A 7,490-nucleotide genomic window follows, 5' to 3' on the forward strand; every position below is an offset into this window, starting at 1 on the left:
AAAAGGTCAACAGGAAATCAGCAGGAAACAGGTCACAGGTTCAGGAACAACGGCAGGAGCTGAAGACAAGACAGCAAAGTGCCAATGCATCAGCTGCCTTTAAATAGGCCTTCCTTGGTGCCAAAACGTCTGGGTCAGTGCGTGCAAACGTGAGAACGCATGACGTGCGCATTGGCTAATTCACACATGCGCGTTAGCCAATTAGCGGTTGCTAACAAACGGTTTCTAACAGGGATGAAGGTCTAGAGCAGCCATTCTCAACCAGGGTTCATTCTGAGTTTGATGGAGGTTCCTTGAGCTTTGGCTGATTGACCGCTCTCATCTGATGATGCCTGCATAGTTCTGGGGTCAACATCACTTGGTAGAGTCAGTTGCATGACACCAGTGATCTTTTTAGCTGCCTGTAAGGGTGACGTTTTGACCGCTGACATAAGGTAGGTTTTCTTACCACTGCCCACCAAGGGCTCCTCTGGGGTAAAAAGGTTGAGAAAGACTAATCTGGAGCCTGAACCTTCAAAAAGAAGTCAGCAATGGTGGTTTCCACATTTCTATTCTGACTCACTTGATACCGATCACATTTATGAGCCATCACAAACAGGGCAGATCTGTTTTAATACGAAGCACAATGACATTTTCAATCACATATCTAGCGGACGCGTTAATGTAACATTCTAGTTTTCTCAGAAAGGAAATGTTTTCTGTAAATGTAAAAAAATCTCGACAACAACAATCAGAGCAACAAATCACCTCAGACGGTGATTGCGTCTTGACGTCTCTGTTTATAGGGAATTGACAGGCTGATTGGTGACGGAAAGTTTTTCATCAAACCCATTCACCGCTCCTGTAAATCCCTGTCATTATTCTACAGCGAATGTGACTTTTCTTTCACGTTTCCAAGGAAAATAATTACAGCTCATCAAGCAAATCTGCAGACAATCTGAAGAAAATTAAAATAAACCATTCCAAAATTGCATATGCTTCAGTTTATTTTAAACTTCTGCTAGAAGTTATTTTTTTTTTCTGTCCGTTTCTATACTTGTAGTTAACCATCTGAGAATACAGGAATGATTCCTGTCTTATATAGCGGCCCGACAAACAAAAATTGGTTCAACTTCAAACATACATGCCTTTACCCCGTATAGTTAAAGTGGTTCTAAAGCCTAAACATGTTTTACCTAAATTCATTCCTTGCATTAACCACTTCAATACCGGGCACTTTCAACTCCGTCCTGCCCAGGCCAATGTTCAGCTTTCAGTGTTGTCGCAATTTGAATGACAATTACTTCACAGCCCTGCATTCTCCTGTACCATGCCCACAGCCCTGCATTCTCCTGTACCATGTCCGCAGCCCTGCATTCTCCTGTACCATGCCCGCAGCCCTGCATTCTCCTGTACCATGCCCGCAGCCCTGCATTCTCCTGTACCATGCCCGCAGCCCTGCATTCTCCTGTACCATGCCCACAGCCCTGCATTCTCCTGTACCATCCCGCAGCCCTGCATTCTCCTGTACCATTCCCGCAGCCCTGCATTCTCCTGTACCATGTCCGCAGCCCTGCATTCTCCTGTACCATGCCCGCAGCCCTGCATTCTCCTGTACCATGCCCACAGCCCTGCATTCTACTGTACCATGTCCGCAGCCCTGCATTCTCCTGTACCATGCCCGCAGCCCTGCATTCTCCTGTACCATGGCTACCACCCTGCATTCTCCTGTACCATCCCGCAGCCCTGCATTCTCCTGTACCATGCCCGCAGCCCTGCATTCTTCTGTACCATGCCCACAGCCCTGCATTCTACTGTACCATGTCCGCAGCCCTGCATTCTCCTGTACCATGCCCGCAGCCCTGCATTCTCCTGTACCATGCCTACCACCCTGCATTCTCCTGTACCATTCCCACAGCCCTGCATTCTCCTGTACCATGCCTACCACCCTGCATTCTCCTGTACCATGCCTACCACCCTGCATTCTCCTGTACTATCCCGCAGCCCTGCATTCTCCTGTACCATGCCCGCAGCCCTGCATTCTCCTGTACCATGCCCACCGCCCTGCATTCTCCTGTACCATGCCCGCCGCCCTGCATTCTCACCTTAGGCTTATACTCGAGTCAATCAATTTTCCCATTTTTTTGTGGTAAAATTAAGGGCCTCCGCTTATACTCGGGTCGGCTTATACTCAAATATATACGGTAGTTAATTCGCTCAGGTTGATTGAATCATTGTCATCTATTAGTTAATGGTTGGAAAGTAGAATGCTGTTTGTGTTGGTTGTTCTTTAGATATGTTAATTATATTCCTGTACACAATTTCATCTGCATATGATAATGTATTTAGGCACCTGACCTGGTGTGGTAATTTGATCAGGAGGGGGATGTTTACCTGTGGTGTATATATTGTGTGTGAGACTGTTCAATAAAGTTGTAGTTGGTTCCAGACCTTTACAAGCTATTCTCGGCTAGTTCTGTATGGAGGCGGCTCGAATATCTGATATCTATGTTCAGACTGAAGGGAGTGGCATTCTGACGGAAGCCTACAAACACAGTGTGGGTTGCGGTTCCGTTACAACAATGACTTTAGTGGAAGTAAAGCCTGGGAAATGTTTTTTCTTTGTGGTTGCCCGCAAAGTAAATGCATAATGTGCTAGTATTTGCACATTATGTGACACTTACTTGCAAACAAAGCTCCCTGCTGGAGGCCACATCCATCTTCACCCGTCTTCCTTCCGGATCTGCGGACTACGGCAGTGCTATTGGCCAGAGCCACGTGATGTCACTCCCGTGCATGCGCTCGGGAGCCGCCGGTCACGGCACGGGACTTTGAAAAAAAGGCACAGGCCCGCTCCTCAAAAGTGCCAATTGTGCAAGAGGTTCGGGGGACGAGTCCTTAAAGCGGAACTTCCCCTTTTGAGTGGCGTTCCGCTTTCGGCTTTTCTGGGAGTTCAAGGTGTCAAGAATTCACTCTTATAAGTTATATCTCAATACAAGTCGATGCTCTTAATTCATTGGCCCATTGGAAGCTCTCTTGCAGTGATGGCAAACCTTGGCACCCCAGATGTTTTGGAACTCCATTTCCCATGCTACCCATGCACTCTGCAGCGTAGGAGAGCATCATGGGAAATGTAGTTCCAAAACATTGGGTTCCAAGGTTTGCCATCACTGGTCTATTGTATTGCGCTCCATCCTGGACTCATGATGCTCCTCATTGTGCTCAGGCTTTCTACCCATAATTGATACGGTTTTGGTGGTGAGGATAACCCTTATTACAGCAGACTGCACAATTTACATCCACATACAAGAACTAGTAGAGTAATCAGCTTACGTCTTGTGCAGGCAGCATTAGTCCCTTAATTCTGCTTTAACAAATGCTATGGGATGCTAGGTGGATTAAGTCACCATCTGTGTTTTCAGGTCATTCGTTGGGGGAATACGGAGAGAGTTCAAATGACCCAATTTACAATTATTTGGTAAATGAGATCCCTTTACGGACTTGGCCCGCCATATTGAACTTTACCCCTTAGCTCCGTGACGGGGTATTGGAAAGTGGTCACATAGGAATGATCTGGGGGGCTTCTCTGCTGGTAACTGGTGGCATCTGGACCGGAAGCATCAACCACATCTGGACCAGAAGCATCAACCACATCTGGACCAGAATCCTCAACCACATCTGGACCGGAAGCATCAACCACATCTGGACCAGAATCCTCAACCACATCTGGACCGGAATCATCAACCACATCTGGACCGGAAGCATCAACCACATCTGGACCAGAAGCATCAACCACATCTGGACCGGAAGGTTTTACCCCCTTCATTACCAGGCCATTTTTTTTTTTGCGATACGGCACTGCGTTAATTTAACTGACAATTGCGTGGTCATCTGTACCCCGTTTTATTTTTTGCGCTATACACAAAAAAAGAGTGACAATTTTGAAAAAAAAAAATATATTTTCTTAATTTCCTGCTATAAAACATTTCCAATAAAAAAAAAAAAATCTAATTTCTTTCATCATTTAGGCCAATATGTATTCTGCTACATATTTTTGGTAAAAAAAATTGTGAGCTAAAATATTATTTTCAGCTCCAGAAGGCTTTACCCCCCCTTCATGACCAGGCCATTTTTTTGCGATATGGCACTGCGTTACTTTAACTGACAATTGCGTGGCCGTGCGACGCTGTACCTCGTTGTTTTTTTTTTTTGTGCTATAAACAGAAAAGGAGCGACAATTTTGAAAAAAATAAATACATTTTTTTTTACTTTCTGCTATAAAACATTCCCAATAAAATAAAAGAGTCTAATTTTTTTCATCATTTTAGGCCAATATGTATTCTGCTACATATTTTTGGTAAAGAAAATGTGAGTTAAAACATTATTTTCAGCTTTAGAAGGTTTTATCCCCTTAATGACAAGGCCATTTGTTGCTTTATTTTCAGCTCTAGAAGGTTTTATCCACTTAATGACAAGGCCATTTGTTGCCTGTGTTGATTTAACTGACAACTGCGCGGCTGTGCGACTACTGTACCCCATTTTTTTTTTTTTTGTGCTATAAACAAAAAAAAAATGACAATTTTGAAAAAAAAAAAAAAAAAAAAAATATATATATATATATATATATATATTTACTTTCTGCTATAAAACATTACCAATAAGAAATAAAAAAAAAATCAAATTTTTTTTCATCATTTTAGGCCAATATGTATTCTGCTACATATTTTTGGTAAAAAAAAATGTGAGTTAAAACATTATTTTTAGCTCCAGAAGGTTTTCCCCTTTAATGACCAGGCCATTTTTTGCGATACTGCACTGTGTTGCTTTAACTGACAATTGTGCGGTCGTGCGACGCTATACCCAAAAAAATAAATGTGCTTTTTTTCTCACAAATAGAACTTTCTTTTGGTGGTATTTGCGTACGTGTGCGATTTGAATTTTTTGCACTACAAACAAAAAAACTATTTTGAAAAAAAATATACATATATTTTTTTTACTTTCTGCTATAGAACATTCCCAATAAAATAATATAAAAAAAATAAATAAATTTTTTTTCATTTTAGGCCAATTTGTATTCTGCTACGTATTTTCAGTAAAAAAAATCCCAATAAGTGTATATTGATTGGTTTGCGCAAAAGTTATCACGTCTAAAAACTAGGGGATAGATTTATGACCTTTTTTATTTTTGATTTTTTACTAGTAATGGCGGCGATCTGCGATTTTTAGCAGGACTCTGACATTGCGGCGGACAGATCGGACCCCTAACTGACATTTTTGACACTTTTGGAGGGACCAGTGACATTACTACAGTAATCAGTGCTATAAATATGCACTGTCACTGTAATAATGACACTGGCAGGGAAGGGGTTAGCACCAGAGGCGTTCAAAGGGTTAAGTGTGTCCCTAGGGGTGCTTTCTAACTGTGTGGGGGATGGGCTCGCTAGATGAACACAGAGATCCGTGTTCCTAAATAGCAGGCACACAGGATCGGCGTTCATCGGCGTTGTTTACATTGGCAGACCACCTTTCTGTCTCTTTTGGGAGCGAACCCAGGTGGCCGGCCGACATCGCGTCTGCCAGACCCGCTGATTGGCTCCCTCTCTGGCCAATCGGCGCATGAGCACCCCGCTGGCAATTACACGAAACAACGTACAGGTATGTTGTTTTGCACAATAGAGCCGACTTGCCGCAGTATATGTACTGTACTGCTGGTGGTCGACAAGAAGAATGAAACCAACATTAACTACACTATATTGCCAAAAGTATTGGGACGCCTGCCTTTACCTGCACATGAACTTTAATGGCATCCCAGTCTTAGTCCGTAGGGTTCAATATTGGGTTGGCCCACCCTTTGCAGCTATAACAGCTTCAACTCTTCTGGGAAGGCTGTCCACAAGGTTTAGGAGTGTCTATGGGAATGTTTGACCATTCTTCCAGAAGCACATTTGTGAGGTCAGGCACTGATGTTGGATGAGAAGGCCTGGCTCGCAGCCTCCACTCTAATTCATCCCAAAGGTGTTCTATAGGGTTGAGGTCAGGCCAGTCAAGTTCCTCCACCCCAAACTCACTCATCCATTTCTTTATGGACCTTGATTTGTGCAATATTATAAACAAATTAAATAGTATATTTAGTTTGTGGTGCTCAGATACAGTTTAGTTTCCCTTTGTTGTGGCATATCGCAGTCTGCTGACCATCCCCCTCATCTGTCCCTGATCCAGCATGATGTCACTGATGACATCAGAGAGCTGCTTGTAAAAATATTCCTGGATTGTCTGACATACATACTCAGCACATCCATTCATTCCTTTAGAGCTTCCAAGTAATAGCACTAGAGAGCAGTGACATCACTGAGAATGCAGCCTATCCATTCACTAGAGAGCGGTGACATCACTGAGAATGCAGCCTATCCATTCACTAGAGAGCGGTGACATCACTGAGAATGCAGCCTATCCATTCACTAGAGAGCGGTGACATCACTGAGAATGCAGCCTATCCATTCACTAGAGAGTGGTGACATCACTGAGAATGCAGCCTATCCATTCACTAGAGAGCGGTGACATCACTGAGAATGCAGCCTATCCAATCACTAGAGAGCGGTGACATCACTAAGAATGCAGCCTATCCATTCACTAGAGAGCAGTGACATCACTAAGAATGCAGCCTATCCATTCTCTAGACACCGGTGACATCACTGAGAATGCAGCCTATCCATTCACTAGAGAGCGGTGACATCACTGAGAATGCAGCCTATCCATTCACTAGAGAGCGGTGACATCACTGAGAATGCAGCCTATCCATTCACTAGAGAGCGGTGACATCACTGAGAATGCAGCCTATCCATTCACTAGAGAGCGGTGACATCACTGAGAATGCAGCCTATCCATTCACTAGAGAGCGGTGACATCACTGAGAATGCAGCCTATCCAATCACTAGAGAGCGGTGACATCACTAAGAATGCAGCCTATCCATTCACTAGAGAGCGGTGACATCACTAAGAATGCAGCCTATCCATTCACTAGAGAGCAGTGACATCACTGAGAATGCAGCCTATCCATTCACTAGAGACCGGTGACATCACTGAGAATGCAGCCTATCCATTCACTAGAGAGCGGTGACATCACTGAGAATGGAGCCTATCCATTCACTAGAGAGCAGTGACATCACTGAGAATGCAGCCTATCCCATCACTAGAGAGCGATGACATCACTGAGAATGCAGCCTATCCATTCACTAGAGACCGGTGACATCACTGAGAATGCAGCCTATCCATTCACTAGAGACCGGTGACATCACTGAGAATGCAGCCTATCCATTCACTAGAGAGCGGTGACATCACTAAGAATGCAGCCTATCCATTCACTAGAGACCGGTGACACCACTAAGAAGGCAGCCTATTCATTCACTAGAGAGCAGTGACATCAATAAGAATGCAGCCTATCCAATCACTAGAGACCGGTGACATCACTGAGAATGCAGCCTATCCATTTACTAGAGACCGGTGACATCACT

The sequence above is a fragment of the Pelophylax lessonae genome (assembly GCF_965119305.1).
Source record: "Pelophylax lessonae genome assembly, chromosome: 11".
Taxonomy (NCBI): domain Eukaryota; kingdom Metazoa; phylum Chordata; class Amphibia; order Anura; family Ranidae; genus Pelophylax; species Pelophylax lessonae.